The sequence below is a fragment of the Bos javanicus genome, chromosome 28 (assembly GCF_032452875.1).
Source record: "Bos javanicus breed banteng chromosome 28, ARS-OSU_banteng_1.0, whole genome shotgun sequence".
Classification (NCBI taxonomy): Eukaryota; Metazoa; Chordata; class Mammalia; order Artiodactyla; family Bovidae; genus Bos; species Bos javanicus.
This window is the reverse complement of record NC_083895.1, coordinates 41,641,099-41,657,988: the sequence shown is the minus strand read 5'-3', so window position 1 is coordinate 41,657,988 and position 16,890 is coordinate 41,641,099.

Sequence of the window (16,890 nt, the reverse complement as noted above, 5' to 3'; positions counted from 1 at the left end):
ACACCCTAAATACCGAACCATTTTCTATTTCCAGGTTTAGTGGTAGTGGAAACATGTAAGTCCAATAGAGGAGGGGAAGGAGCATGGCCTCTGGGGTCGGAGTGGCCCTAGGCTCCCCTCCTAACTCTCAAGGCTAACAGCCAGCCTTGCCTCACCTGTCCTCACAGTTAGAAGTACGTTCATCTCCCCCATGAAGAATTGCTGTGGCCACTGTACATGAGAGGACAGACGGGCTGTTCCTGCCACATGCAGGGCAGAATCACACTGTGGAGTCATAACAGGTTAGCTCCTCCTTTGAGACAGTCATTTCCTAGGTAGGTTGATAAGAAGTCTAGGGGTCCCCAAGGAGAGAGGGGTCTGGAATTCTCAAGGAGGAAGAAAGGACAAACTTTTTTTTCCTTCTCTACATTCCTTAGGATTATATAACAATAATGTATCCTGCCTGAGGACAGTCTCTGGATTAAAGACACTCTCTGGATTAAACCTTCTGGCTAATTCTGTTATCTTAAAATGTAAATCTACTACTTCCGGCAGGAATCCCTCAGACGAAATGGAGTAGCCATCATGGTCAACAAAAGACTCCGAAATGCAGTACTTGGATGCAATCTCAAAAATGACAGAATGATCTCTGTTCATTTCCAAGGCAAACCATTCAATATCACAGTAATCCAAGTCTATGCCCCAACCAGTAATGCTGAAGAAGCTGAAGTTGAACGGTTCTATGAAGACCTACAAGACCTTTTAGAACTAACACCCAAAAAAGATGTCCTTTTCATTATAGGGGACTGGAATGCAAAAGTAGGAAGTCAAGAAACACCTGGAATAACAGACAAATTTGGCCTTGGAATACGGAATGAAGCAGGGCAAAGACTAGTAGAGTTTTTCCAAGAAAATGCACTGGTCATAACAAACACCCTCTTCCAACAACACAAGAGAAGACTCTATACATGGACATCACCAGATGGTCAACACTGAAATCAGATTGATTTATATTCTTTGCAGCCAAAGATGGAGAAGCTCTATACAGTCAGCAAAAACAAGACCAGGAGCTGACTGTGGCTCAGACCATGAACTCTTTATTGCCAAATTCAGACTTAAATTGAAGAAAGTAGGGAAAACCACTAGACCATTCAGGTATGACCTAAATCAAATCCCTTATGATTATACAGTGGAAGTGAGAAATAGATTTAAGGGCCTAGATCTGATAGATAGTCTGATGAACTATGGAATGAAGTTCGTGACATTGTACAGGAGACAGGGATCAAGACCATCCCCATGGAAAAGAAATGCAAAAAAGCAAAATGGCTGTCTGGGGAGGCCTTAGAAATATCTGTGAAAAGAAGAGAAGTGAAAAGCAAAGGATAAAAGGAAAGATATAAGCATCTGAATGCAGAGTTCCAAAGAATAGCAAGAAGAGATAAGAAAGCCTTCTTCAGTGATCAATGCAAAGAAATAGAGGAAAACAACAGAAGGGGAAAGACTAGGGATCTCTTCAAGAAAATCAGAGATACCAAAGGAACATTTCCTGCAAAGATTGGCTCGATAAAGGACAGAAATGGTATGGACCTAACAGAAGCAGAAGATATTAAGAAGAGATGGCAAGAATACACAGAAGAACTGTACAAAAAAGATCTTCACAACCCAGATAATCACGATGGTGTGACCACTGACCTAGAGCCAGACATCTTGGAATGTGAAGTCAAGTGGGCCTTAGAAAGCATCACTACGAACAAAGCTAGTGGAGGTGATGGAATTCCAGTGGAGCTATTCCAAATCCTGAAAGATGATCCTGTGAAAGTGCTGCACTCAATATGCCAGCAAATTTGGAAAACTCAGCAGTGGCCACAGGACTGGAAAAGGTCAGTTTTCATTCCAATCCCAAAGAAAGGCAATGCCAAAGAATGCTCAAACTATCCCACAATTGCTCTCATCTCACACGCTAGTAAAATCATGCTCAAAATTCTCCAGGCTAGGCTTCAGCAATATGTGAACCGTGAACTTCCTGATGTTCAAGCTGGTTTTAGAAAAGGCAGAGGAAGCAGAAATCAAATTGCCAACATCCACTGGATCATGGAAAAAGCAAGAGAGTTACAGAAAAGCATCTATTTCTGCTTTATTGCCTATGCCAAAGCCTTTGACTGTGTGGATCACAATAAACTGTGGAAAATTCTGAAAGAGATGGGAATACCAGACCACCTAAGCTGCCTCTTGAGAAATTTGTATGCAGGTCAGGAAGCAACAGTTAGAACTGGACATGGAACAACAGACTGGTTCCAAATAGGAAAAGGAGTTCATCAAGGCTATATATTATCACCCTGCTTATTTAACTTATATGAAGAGTACATCATGAGAAACGCTGGACTGGAAGAAACACAAGCTGGAATCAAGATTGCCGGGAGAAATATCAATAACCTCAGATGCGCAGATGACACCACCCTTATGGCAGAAAGTGAAGAGGAACTCAAAAGCCTCTTGATGAAAGTGAAAGTGGAGAGTGAAAAAGTTGGCTTAAAGCTCAACATTCAGAAAATGAAGATCATGGCATCCGGTCTCATCACTTCATGGGAAATAGATGAGGAAACAGTGGAAACAGTGTCAGACTTTATTTTTCTGGGCTCCAAAATCACTACAGATGGTGACTGCTGCCATGAAATTAAAAGACGCTTACTCCTTGAAAGGAAAGTTATGACCAACCTAGATAGCATATTCAGAAGCAGAGACATTACTTTGTTCACAAAGGTCCGAATAGTCAAGGCTTTGGTTTTTCCTGTGGTCATGTATGGATGTGAGAGTTGGACTGTGAAGAAGGCTGAATACCGAACAATTGATGCTTTTGAACTGTGGTGTTGGAGAAGACTCTTGAGAGTCCCTTGGACTGCAAGAAGATCCAACCAGTCCATTCTGAAGGAGATCAGCCCTGGGATTTCTTTGGAAGGACTGATGCTAAAGCTGAAACTCCAGTACTTTGGCCACCTCATGCGAAGAGCTGACTCATTGGAAAAGCCTCTGATGCTGGGAGGGTTTGGGGGCAAGAGGAGAAGGGGACAACAGAGAATGAGATGGCTGGATGGTGTCATCGACTTGATGGACGTGAGTCTGAGTGAACTCTGGGAGTTGGTGATGGACAGGGAGGCCTGGCGTGCTGCGATTCATGGGGTCGCAAAGAGTCGGACACGACTGAGCGACTGATCTGATCTGATCTGATCGCATGATTCAACAACAACCTTTCTTCTTCCCTGTAAACACGTGGCTGCTAATTCAGATGCATAAATACTACTTTGTACCATGTTAATGGTTTATGATGTGCTTTATTTTAATGTTATGTCATCACCCTCCCTGACCCTTTCCTGGGAAGCTAATTTTGCATTTCTCTAGGTTAAGTTATAGATTTGCTACATTCCTTTACAGTATTTCCCAACAGGATAGTTATAGATTTGCTTCCCATAGTCTTCTCTCTCAAGGATTCAGGAGCTTAGGCAATAGCATTAAAGTATGCCTGTAGGAAACCAACATTGTTTCTCAAATCTTTGTTGAGTTTTACCATCCAAAAACTAGTCATGAATGTGTCTGTATGGCATATATGTTTTTTTTTGAGATATACATGTACATGCATATATGTGAGTTATACGTATATGCACACTCATACATACATAAATACTTACATTATATATATACATATATATATATAATGTATGAGTGTGTATTAGTTTACACTTAGAGATTGAATAAGCCACTTGAGTCAATGGGATCCCGGAAGCAATAAACCCAATCCAGTATACTTGGCTTCTCTGAAATCTCTTGAGAAATTGGAAACAGTTATGTACAAAATGCTGTCCCTTTTGGCACTGACATATGCTTTGCTAGGGATTCTCTGTTGCAAAGAGCAGAAACACACTCAGAAATGCTTAAGGAAATAGGTTGATTATAAGAAGAAGGGAAAGTGCAGTCAGATCTCATGGGAGTGCAAACCCTCTAGGCCACTGACATGATCATCTATCTCAGGCTCCTCCTGCTCCAGGGACCACACAACTTCTTGTTTCAGTGCAGCTGACTTCTTCTGCAAGCTCCCTATTTCCTCTTATGGTTTCCGTGTACTTGTACCGCTGGCCTTCGGCTCGCATGTGATGTGATTCCAGTCAGTGCTGGCACCCACCTCTGGTCCCAACCCCACTTACGTTTCAGAGTGAAATATAATGCAGAAAGTAAGAAAGAGAGATTTTTATTAGGTTGGCCCAGGTCCCATCTACTGTGGACAGGGATAAGATCAACATCAGGGTAATGACATATATTCCATGAAAGACTCAAGCCAGAGAGGAATTGATTTGCATTTCTAGTAAAGGAGGTAAAAACATGTGGTCCAAACTTTTTGAAAAGAAAAATCAGAAATTTCAGAACAGAGTTTAAAATTTGCTCAGAATTTTTGATCCATATATTCTCCTGGTGGGACTGTTGAGTAAGAACATTATACCAAGTTTGGAAACAAATAGTTACAAAATTGTTCAATAAAGCATTAATGAAAGTGCAAAAGAAATTCTCAGTAATAAGGAAATGATTGCTTAAATTAGAATGTGCTTCTGATGTATTATTTAACCATCAAAATGTATAAGGATGATGACCATCTCTTGACTAAGTTTTTAAAAGATTCTAAACTGTACATAGAGTAAAATCTAAAGTATGCTAAGGGTGTGCATATATAAAATACAAGCTGTGATACATCAAAATGTTTGCATCTTGTGATTTTGGTGTATAGATCTGCATTTTTCTCCCCTTTTTTGTCTAGTTTCATGTCTTACAGATTTTGTATTATGAGTGTGGTATATTATTTTATACTAAATATTTACACTAAGTCGTAGAACTTTTTAAGAGAACCCTTCTGGCTTCCTCTTCCATTTTCTCTCCCACATATTTTTGGAAATATAAACCAAGGCATGTGAACAGAGGAGACATGAGCAGAGTTAACGTTGAAAGGAGGTTTAAAAAGTAAATCTGATGTACTCCAATTCGTGGCAAGAAAAATACCCTAAACAGGGCTTTCACTTTGCCAAATTTCAATTAACCTTAGGCCTTTTAAGATATATTAACACTTTTTTGTCAGCTAAATGATAATTACCCAGTTTGCTTGTCTCCAAACCTCATTAAGTCTTCTATTGAAGTCCTCACAAATTACAGCATTTGAGAGACGCATTCTGCTACACAATCATGAGAAAGCTTAGAAAAATGTCACTGATCACTTGTTTCTTCTTAAGGATGAAAAAACTTGACTATAGTTATTGGAGGTCCATCAATATAGTCTGAAATAGCAACCATTCTGGCAGAATTTTTAAGCTGATCTCTGAAAAAGCTGATGATTATTTTGCATTATAATAATACCTTCCCTCTCTTCCTCCCACACACATATTATCCTGGGAAGTTAGACTTCTCCATAAATGAAGAACTCTTACCTGCGTACCAGATTTGAAAACTCCATGGTCAATACAGTAAATTTTAATACCATTGGGAAGGAAGAAATGTCAACATAATACTGTTTCAAGCCAAAGAGAACTACTGTCTCCTTCTGAAGCACACAGAGCACCCACACCCATGCCTCTATAATTTGAAAACCTGTATTTCAATTTATATGTTCATGTATTCATGTAAGCAATAAGCATTTGTAGAAAAGCCTAGAACAGCTATCACTAACACCTTAACAAAACTGTTAGAAGAACTATTAGAAGACTATAAAGTACCTCTTTCACACTGGGCCAGGTAGTCCTCTAGGTGCTAGGAGTATTGTAGTTAACAAGACAAGATCTCTGCCCACATGGAACTTCCATTTCAGTGGATGAGATTCAATAAAGAATTGTATAGTGTATGGTATATATGTGTGTGTGTATGTATATATATACATATATACATGTGTATATTTTTATATAGCCATTTTATTATATATACATAATTGGTATAGTATGTATGTGTGTACCTCTATTGAACCACAAACCATGGAGATTGTGTGCTGCTAGAATGGATTTGGGAGTCACATAAGCTTGAGTTTAAACCCCTGGCTCAGTTAGGCACTACATTTTTTACATTAATTTTACTGGAGTATATATAATTGACTTACAATGTTTTGGTAGAAGTTTCTTTTGTACAGCAAAGTGAATCTGTTATACACGTATCCAGTCTTTCTAAAATTCTGTCCCCATAGAGAGGTCATTACAGAATATTAAGTAGAGTTCCTTATGCTATACATTAGGTTCTTGTTAGTTACCTATTTTATATACAGTACTGTGTATATGTCAATCCGTTAGGTACTAACTTCATGGACTTCAACAAGTGATTTAACCTCTCTGAAGAATCCAGCTTAAAAATGGACAAAAAACTTGAAAAAGATCTCACCAAAGAAGATATACAGATGGTATATAAGCATTTGAAAAGATATTCAATGTCGTATGTCATTAGGGAATTAGTAAATTAAAACAACAATAAGATACTGCTATATACCGGATAGAATGGCCAAATGCCAGAACACTGACCATGCCCAACGCTAGTGAGGTTGTGGATCAACAGAAACTCTCATTTACTGCTGGTGGGAATGCAAAATGGTACAGCCACATCAGAAGACAGTTTTGCAGTTCCTTGAAAAACTAAAAATACTCTTACCATTAACATGCAACAATCATGCTCCTTGGTATTTATACAAAGGAGTTAAAATTTATACCAACTCAACAAACCTGCATGTGAATTTTAAAAAGCTATGTTTATAATGGCTAAAACTTAGAAACAACCAAGATGTCCTTCAGTAGGTGAATGAATAAATAAACTGTGGCACATCCAGACAAGGGAATATTTTTCAGTGCTAAAAAATGAGCTATCAAGCCACAAAAAGTATAGATGAACTTTAAATGCATACTGCTAAGTGAAAGAAGCCAGTCCAAAAAGTCTACATACGGCATGGTCCCAATGATATGACATTCTAGAAAAGGCAAAACTACAGAGACAGTAAAAAGATCAGTGATTGCCAGGGGCTGAGGAAAAGGAGAGCTGAATATGCAGATCCCAGAGGATCTCTAGGGCAGTAAAACTCTTCTCTGTGATACTACAGTGATGGATCTGTCATTATTCACTAGTCAAAACCCAACACCCAGAATCAGTTCTAAAGTAAACTATGGACTTTGGGCAATGATGATGTATCAGCGTAGGATCATTGGTTTTAACAAGTGTGCCACTCTGGTGCAAGATGTTGATAGAAGGGACAGCTGTGCACGTGTAGGAGCAGGGGGTATATGTGTCTGTCTGTATCTTCCTCTCAATTTTGCAGTGAACCAAAGATGACTATAAGAAATAAAGTCTGTTAAAAAAAATGAAAATTTATTTACCTTTCATACTAATAATTTCAAAATAACCAACATTTGTTTGATGTTTACTGTGTGCCAGGTCCACTTATTTATTTTTTTATATTAAAAAAGAAAAAAACAAACCAAGATTCAGAGTGGTTAAATCACTTGCCTAAGGCCACGAGACTAGTACTGAATGGGTCCAGGTTTTAAACTCTAGGCTCTGTGACTCCCAGACCTGTTTTAGGAATATACTGTCTCCGTGGTGTGTGGCCCACTAGAAGCATATTCACACCATGAGTAGTAATGAACTTGAAGCAGGAAAGTGACAGGTAAACAGGGAAACAGTCTCAGGATCTGAGGGCAGGCAGGATTTGCAACGACTGGCTGGGGCCTCACAAGGCAGAAATACAACCCTCACCTGAGCATTTATGATATACCATGCAACAGTTAGAACAGGACATGGAACAACAGACTGGTTCCAAATAGGAAAAGGAGTACGTCAAGGCTGTGTACTGTCACCCTGCTTATTTAACTTATATGCAGAGGACATCATGAGAAACGCTGGGCTGGAAGAAGCACAAGCTGGAATCAAGATTGCCAGGAGAAATATCAATAACCTCAGATATGCAGATGACACCACCCTTATGGCAGAAAGTGAAGAGGAACTAAAGAGCCTCTTGATGAAAGTGAAAGTGGAGAGTGAAAAAGTTGGCTTAAAGCTCAACATTCAGAAAACGAAGATAATGGCATCTGGTCCCATCACTTCATGGGAAATAGATAGGGAAACAGTGGAAACAGTGTCAGACTATTTTTTGGGCTCCAAGATCACTGCAGATGGTGACTGCAGCCATGAAATTAAAGATGCTTATTCCTTGGAAGGAAAGTTATGACCAACCTAGATAGCATGTTGAAAAGCAGAGACATTACTTTGCCAACAAAGTTTCGTCTAGTAAAGGCTATGGTTTTTCCTGTGGTCATGTATGGATGTGATAGCTGGACTGTGAAGAAAGCTGAGCACCAAAGAATTGATGCTTTTGAACTGTGGTGTTGGAGAAGACTCTTGAGATTCCCTTGGACTGCAAGGAGATCCAACCAGTCCATTCCAAAGGAGATCAGTCCTGGGTGTTCTTTGGAAGGAATGATGCTAAAGCTGAAACTCCAGTACTTTGGCCACTTCATGTGAAGAGTTGACTCATTGGAAAAGACTCCGATGCTGGGAGGGATTGTGGGCAGGAGGAGAAGGGGATGAGATGATGAGATGGCTGGATGGCATCACTGATTCGATGGATGCGAGTGAGAGTGAACTCCAGGAGCTGGTGATGGACAGGGAGGCCTGGCGTGCTGTGATTCATGGGGTCGCAAAGAGTCGGACACGACTGAGCGACTGAACTGAACTGAACTGAACTGAACTGAATGGACCTGCAAGTATTCTTTTTTCACCTCATTTAATGCTAATAAAAAATAATCTATGAAGAAGTTGTTATGTATTCATTTAAGAAACCAGGGAACTGAGGCTCAGAATGTTGAAGTATTTCCCTGAAGGCTGAAGAGTTGGCTGTGGTTAACGCTTGCCTTTGTCCATTCCAAATACTGTTTAATTTGCCAGTGCTGAAATATCATTTGTACTTCATCAATTCAGATTACTAGTCACTTATCCAATGTACAAAAGGACTGAAGAAGACATTGTTCAAGGACACTGGAGCTGCAACATCACAAAATGGAACAAACAAGTCAAATGAGCAAAATTATCAGGGAGCGCGAAGTCTCCAATGCTCAAGGGTCTAGACCCTGCTTGTTTTTCTCATTCTCCCACCTGCCCTCCTGGATGAGTGACACTTGGGCACCTCATGGGGCAAATCACCCAAGAATTAGCTGAGATTTCAAACTGCTCATTCCCTTTCTCCATAACCTGGGTCATGGATTCTCTCAAATGAGAAAATTAATTATTATTTTTAACAATATGCATCTTGATTATTATTTTGATTCATCTTGGAAACAGGAGAGCCTGTGAAAGATTGACAGATCAGTGAATAGGAAAATAGGAGGGAGTGTTTCAGCTTTTAAGCTGTTCTTGAGAAACACTGCAGGCCATTCACTGAAAGAAGCTTTCGTCCAGAAAACCAGGTGGTCAGTGTCACCACAAGAGATGACAAAGAAGAGGATTTAGTAAAAGGTTAAGGAGAAGCAAGCTTCTTTGATTTCCATGATAATGATTAACAAGGTATTTCACATTATTCAGGAAGACTCACAAGTACTTTGTCAATTTTAACCTGTGTACAAGTTTTTGTGGGTGGGAAGGATTTTTCAAGAACACTCTCAACACAGATACTCTTTGTTTCCATCTTTTAGTATTTGTGATATTGAGATTTCTGATACTCATTATTTTTATAATCAGTACATCTGGTAATCAGAAGCCTACAGAATACTCAGTGCATGCGTGCAGGCTCAGTAGGGTCCAACTCTTTGTGAATCCATGAACTGTAGCCCACCAGGCTCCTCTGTGGAATTTTCCAGGCAAGAATACTGGGGTGACTAGCCATGTCCCCCTCCACGGGATCTTCCTGATTCAAGGATAGAACCGGCATCTCCTATGTCTCCTGCATTGCAAGCAAATTCTTTACTGCTTGAGTCACTGGGGATAGGGCCTCTACTCAATATTTTTATCTATTTAGTTAAATTTTTACTGGAGTGTAGTGGATTTACAGTTTTCTTAGTTTCAGGTATACAGCAAAGTGAATAAGTAATACGTAAGATCTTCATGACCCAGATAATCACGATGGTGTGATCACTGACCTAGAGCCAGACATCCTGGAATGTGAAGTCAAGTGGGCCTTAGAAAGCATCACTACGAACAAAGCTAGTGGAGGTGATGGAATTCCAGTGGAGCTATTCCAAATCCTGAAAGATGATGCTGTGAAAGTGCTGCACTCAATATGCCAGCAAATTTGGAAAACTCAGCAGTGGCCACAGGACTGGAAAAGGTCAGTTTTCATTCCAATCCCAAAGAAAGGCAATGCCAAAGAATGCTCAAACTACTGCACAATTGCACTCATCTCACACGCTAGTAAAGTAATGCTCAAAATTCTCCAGGCTAGGCTTCAGCAATATGTGAACCGTGAACTTCCTGATGTTCAAGCTGGTTTTAGAAGGGGCAGAGGAAGCAGAGATCAAATTGCCAACATCCGCTGGATCATGGAAAAAGCAAGGGAGTTACAGAAAAGCATCTATTTCTGCTTTATTGACTATGCCAAAGCCTTTGACTGTGTGGATCACAGTAAACTGTGCAAAATTCTTCAAGAGATGGGAATACCAGACCACCTGAGCTGCCTCTTGAGAAATTTGTATGCAGGTCAGGAAGCAACAGTTAGAACTGGACATGGAACAACAGACTGGTTCCAAATAGGAAAAGGAGTACGTCAAGGCTGTATATTGTCACCCTGGTTATTTAACCTATATGCAGAGTACATCATGAGAAACGCTGGACTGGAAGAAACACAAGCTGGAATCAAGATTGCCGGGAGAAATATCAATAACCTCAGATGCGCAGATGACACCACCTTTATGGCAGAAAGTGAAGAGGAACTCAAAAGCCTCTTGATGAAAGTGAAAGTGGAGAGTGAAAAAGTTGGCTTAAAGCTCAACATTCAGAAAACGAAGATCATGGCATCTGGTCTCATCACTTCATGGGAAATAGATGGGGAAACAGTGGAAACAGTGTCAGACTTTATTTTTCTGGGCTCCAAAATCACTGCAGATGGTGACTGCAGCCATGAAATTAAAAGACACTTACTCCTTGGAAGGAAAGTTATGACCAACCTAGACAGCATATTCAAAAGCAGAGACATTACTTTGCCAACAAAGGTTCGTCTAGTCAAGGCTATGGGTTTTTCCTGTGGTCATGTATGGATGTGAGAGTTGGACTGTGAAGAAGGCTGAGCACCGAAGAATTGATGCTTTTGAATTGTGGTGTGGGAGATCCAACCAGTCCATTCTGAAAGAGATCAGCCCTGGGATTTCTTTGGAAGGACTGATGCTAAAGCTGAAACTCCAGTACTTTGGCCACTTCATGCGAAGAGTTGACTGATTGGAAAAGGCTCTAATGCTGGGAGGGATTGGGGGCAAGAGGAGAAGGGGACGACAGAGGATGAGATGGCTGGATGGCATCACTGACTCAATGGACATGAGTCTCAGTGAACTCTGGGAGTTGGTGATGGACAGGGAAGCCTGGTGTGCTGTGATTCATGGTCACAAAGAGTCGGACACAACTGAGCGACTGATCTGATCTGAAGGCAAAGGAGAAAAGGAAAGATATACCCAACTGAATGCAGAGTTCCAAAGAATAGCAAGGAGAGATAAGAAAGGCTTCTTCAGTGATCAGTGCAAATAAATAGAGGAAAACAATAGAATGGGAAAGACCAGAGATCTCTTCAAGAAAATTAGACATACCAAGGGAACATTTCATGCAAAGATGGGCTTGATAAAAGACAGAATGGTATGGACCTAACAGAAGCAGAAGATATTAAGAAGAGGTGGCAAGAATACACAGAACTGTACAAAAAAGACCTTCATGACTAAGATAATCATGATGGTGTGATCACTCAGCGAGAGCCAGACATCCTGGAATGTGAAGTCAAGTGGACCTTAAGAAGCATCACTATGAACAAAGCTAGGGGAAGTGAGGGAATTCCAGTTGAACTATTTCAAATCCTAAAAGATGATGCTGTGAAAATGCTGCACTCAATATGCCAGCAAATTTGGAAAACTCAGCAGTGGCCACAGGACTGGAAAAGGTCAATTTTCATTCCAATCCCAAAGAAAGGCAATGCCAAAGAATGCTCAAACTACTGCACAATTGCACTCATCTCAAACGCTAGCAAATTAATGCTTAAAATTCTCTATGCCAGGCTTCAACAGTACGTGAACCATGCACTTCCAGATGTTCAAGCTGGTTTTAGAAAAGGCAGAGGAACCAGAGATCAAATTGCCAACATCCGGTGAATTATCAAAAAATCAAGACAGTTCCAGAAAAAATATCTACTTCTTTATTGATTATGCCAAAGCCTTTGACTGTGTGCAGCACAACAAACTATGGAAAATTCTTAAAGAGATGGGAATACCAGACCACCTTATCTGCCTCCTGAGAAATCTGTATGCAAGTCAAGAAGCAACAGTTAGAACCGGACATGGAACAACAGACTGATTCCAAATTGGGAAAGGAGCATGTCAAGGCTGTATATTGTCACCGTGCTTATTTAACTTACATGCAGAGTACATCATGAGAAATGCCAGGCTGGATGAAGCTCAAGCTGGTAGCAAGATTGCCAGGAGAAATATCAATAACCTCAGATATGCAGATGACACCAGCCTTATGGCAGAAAATGAAGAAGAACTAAAGAGCCTCTTGATGAAAGTAAAAGAGAAGAGTAAAAAAGTTGGCTTAAAAGTCATTATTCAAAATCTAAGATCATGGCACTCGATCTTCATGGCAAATAGATGGGGAAACACTGGAAACAGTGACAGACTTTATTTTTCGGGGCTCCAGAATCACCACAGATGGTGACAGCAGCCATGAAATCAAAAGAAACTTGCTCCTTGGAAGAAAAGCTATGACCAACCTAGTCAACATATTAAAAAGCAGAGACATTACTTTGCTGACAAAGGTCGGTCTAGTCAAAGCATGATTTTTCCAGTCAGTAGTCATCTACAGATGTGAGAGATGAACTATCAAGAAAGCTGAGCACCAAATAATTGATGCTTTTGAACTGTTGGAGAAGACTCTTGAGAGTTCCTTGGACTGCAAAGAGATCAAACCAGTCAATCCTAGAGAAAATCATTCCTGAATATTCATTGAAAGGACTGATGCTGAAGCTGAACTCCAATACTTTGGCCACCTGATTGAAAAACAGTCCTAGGAAAAGACCCCGATGCTGGAAATGATTGAAGGCAAGAGAAGAAGGGAATGACAGAGGATGAGATGTTTGGATGGCATCACCAACTCAATGAACATGAATTTGAGCAAGCTCCAGGAGTTGGTGATGGGCAGGGAAGCCTGGCGTACTGCAGTCCATGGGGTCACAAAGAGTCAGACATGACTGAGTGACTGAACTTAACTGATATATATATCCACTCTGTTTTAGATTCATTTCCCATATATGGGATTACAGAGTATTGAGTACTGTTCTCTGTGCTATACAGTAGGTTTCTATTAGCTATCTGTTTTATATAGAGTAGTGTATATATGTCGATCCCAATTTCCTTATTTATCTCTCCTCCCCTTTCCCAACTGGTAACCATAGGTTTGTTTTCAATATCTGTGACTGTATTTCTGTTTGTAAATAAGGTCATTTGTACCATTTTTTTTAGATTCCACATGTAATTCATATCATATGATATTTGCCTTTTTATTCTGACTCACTTCACTCAGTATGACAATCAGTAGGTCTATCCATGTTGCTGCAAATGGCATTATTTCATTCTTTTTTATGGCTGAGTAATAGTCCATTGCATTTATGTACCACAGCTTCTTTATCCACTCCTCTGTTGATGGACATTTAGGTGCATGCCATTTCCTTCCATGTCTTGGTTATTGCAAATAGTTCTGCAATGAACATGGGGGTGTATGTATCTTTTTGAATTATGTTTTCTCCAGTATATGCCCAGGAGTGGGATTGCTGGATCACATGGTAGTTCTATATTTGGTATTCAGTATTCTTAATAATAAGTGTTTCTCTTACTTTAGACTCCTAGTTCTGGAACTTCTTTGTATAATTTTCTGTCTTTAAAATCTCTGCTTCTTAATGTCACTCTTCTTAATGTCACATTACCTTTGGGGTCCCCAGGTCACTCGCTTAGATGGATCATCTTTGTGGAAATATTTCTTTCTTAGAAGTCCTAGAAACATTCACAAAATGGGGAAAATATAAATCTCACTAACATTTTTATTGTTGTTTAGTCACTAAGTTATGTCCAACTCTTTTGCAATGCCATGGACTATAGCCTGCCAGGTTCCTCTGTCCATGGGATTTCCTAGGCAAGAATACTGGAGTAAGTTTCCATTTTCTTCTCTAGCAGATCTTCCTGACCCAGGGTTCAAACCTTTGTTTCCTTCGCATCTCCTGCATTGCAGGCAATTTGTTTTTATACTGCTGAGCTACTAGGGAAGCCCAACATTCTTAGTATTGAAAAAAAAGTATCAATAGATGAACTATAAGTTCAAATACATTGGATATTTTACATGTCTAAGTTTCTGTTCTCCTTGCTTGATCACTGTGAGAGCAGAAGAGAGCAAATGTCTGGTCATCAGCACCACTCAGCTTCATGGTAGAGCTTCCCTCTGTCCCCAGGACAACATAACATTCCTGAGGAGTCCTTTTTTGAATATGAGTCACCAGAGACTATGGGTCTTCTCATAAGGCTGCCAAATTGTCCTGCAGAGAGCAGTATTTTGGATTTATTGTTTTTGTCATCTTGATTTTAATATCAGTATTGTGCTGGTGGTCTATGACATAGCACAGACGTGGGTGTCCCTGCTCACTCTCTGACCTTGCATATAGATAAGTAGCTGACCTGTGGTTCACTTAGAAGAACTTGAGACTTTGTTAAGCACCGAGTAGGCAATTTTATGCGCAGCACAGACCATACACAGCAGAATGTAACTGCATCCACATCCCCATTGTCCAATAACTGTGCAAACATGCTGTGTTGTACCACATTTTTTATTTTTTAAATTGATGCTCATGATAATATTATCCTTTGGATGGTTTCCATCTGTCTTGATTTTGCATTACTCTTCTAAGATAAAGAATATTTAGCGATTTCTTTCTTTGTGGTCGGTTTTGGAATACCCTAAAGTTGTCCCTGGGCTTCCTCGGTGGCTCAGTGGTAAAGAATCTGCTTGCAAATGCAGGAGACATGGGTTCAATCCCTGGGTTGAGGAGATCACCTGGAGAAGGAAATGGTAACCCACTCTAATATTCCTGCCTGGGAAATCCCACGGATGGAGGAGCCTGGTGGGCTATAGTCCATGGGGTCGCAAAAGAGTAGGACATGACTTAGCAACTAAAGAGAAACAACAACAAAAAGTTGCCTCTATTCAAAATTATAGACCATCTTGCTTAGTTTGTGTTCTATTGTTATGGGACTAGGTCTTTCTTTAACTGCTTGACCTATTCCCACCTGGACATGAGTGAGTTTGCATTTTATTTTTATGAATATGGAGATTCCCACTGGTGGCTCAGAAGGTAAAGAATCTGCCTGCAGTGCAGGAGACCCAGGTGTGATCCCTAGGTCTGGAAGATCCCCTGGAGAAGGGAATGGCAACCCACTCCAGTATTCTTGTCTGGACAAAATACACCTAAATCAAAAATTACAATTCAAAATTCATGTAAACCTGAGATTAATTTTATCACTATCAGTGACAAAATGGATATTGGTCTTCAAAGACTAAACCTCTAGACATCGATTATGGATCAGGTCATAGCCATGTGCAGCACATTGTCTGGGCTGCCAGAGCACTCTGTTCTCTTGCATTCACATGGTCATGGGTCCAGCTGATTTAAAGAACACAGCTAAAGCAAAGCAATCACAAGCTAGATTTTTGCTGAGGATGTCAGCATGGGAAGCTAGATTTCCTGATACCAGAACCACAAGCATTTCACTTACTGTGGTTAATTATTAAGTGTCAGGGCTGACCCTCAGTATAGCCCCAACCACTTCTCCCTTAATCAGGGTGAGAGAGAGAGAGAGAGAGTGTGTGTGTGTGTGTAGTGGGGGATCAACGAAGGTCAATACATTTTCTCTTTCAATGACTGTCAGGTAAAGAGCAAGGGATGAAGTGAGGTATTAACAGTTTTTCATTAAACTTAGGAGGTCTGAGATGGCAATATTAAAAAAAAAAAAAATGCCTTCCCTGGGAAATGATGCCTTGTTGTGTTACCCCCATATGGGGAAGATGCTTTGTTTACTGAATCACCTTTGCATTTTCTCTTTGGATCCCACCTTGAAGGGATGTACCATCCTATTAATTTAGAAAGAAAAATGCCTAGTTTTATACACTGTTTAGGTAAGTAGGGATGGGTTTGTTATAGCATTGATAAATTGCTATACCAACTGTGTTCAAATTGTCAAAATTTTCCCAAATTTCATTCGATTCCCCAGGTTTTTAAAGTGAAACAATTATTATGACTCCCAAAAATTAACACCTCAGTTATGGGAATGGCTGTTTATTGGCTCCTATAGCCAATACATCTCCTTCTGAGGTGTGACTGTAAGAGTGCTCAGAGGTCTAGACACGGTAAGGCTTGAATGATTCCACAGTTGATGCTTTGAGTGCTTTAAATGTGATGAATTCTAAAATAAATCGCCTGCTTTTGCTGAAATAAGTCAAGTTTGGATGATGTAAACATGGAGCTAATTATTCTGTCCAATTGACTTTAAAAAATAGCCACTGCTTTAAGGACTATATAAGATATAGACTGCGCTTCAAAAACAGCAATTCCTGATGAGTGAATTTTTTAGGCAGCAAAAAAATGCCTCTTTCAAATTTGTTAAACTGATATACAAATGGTAAAGAAGC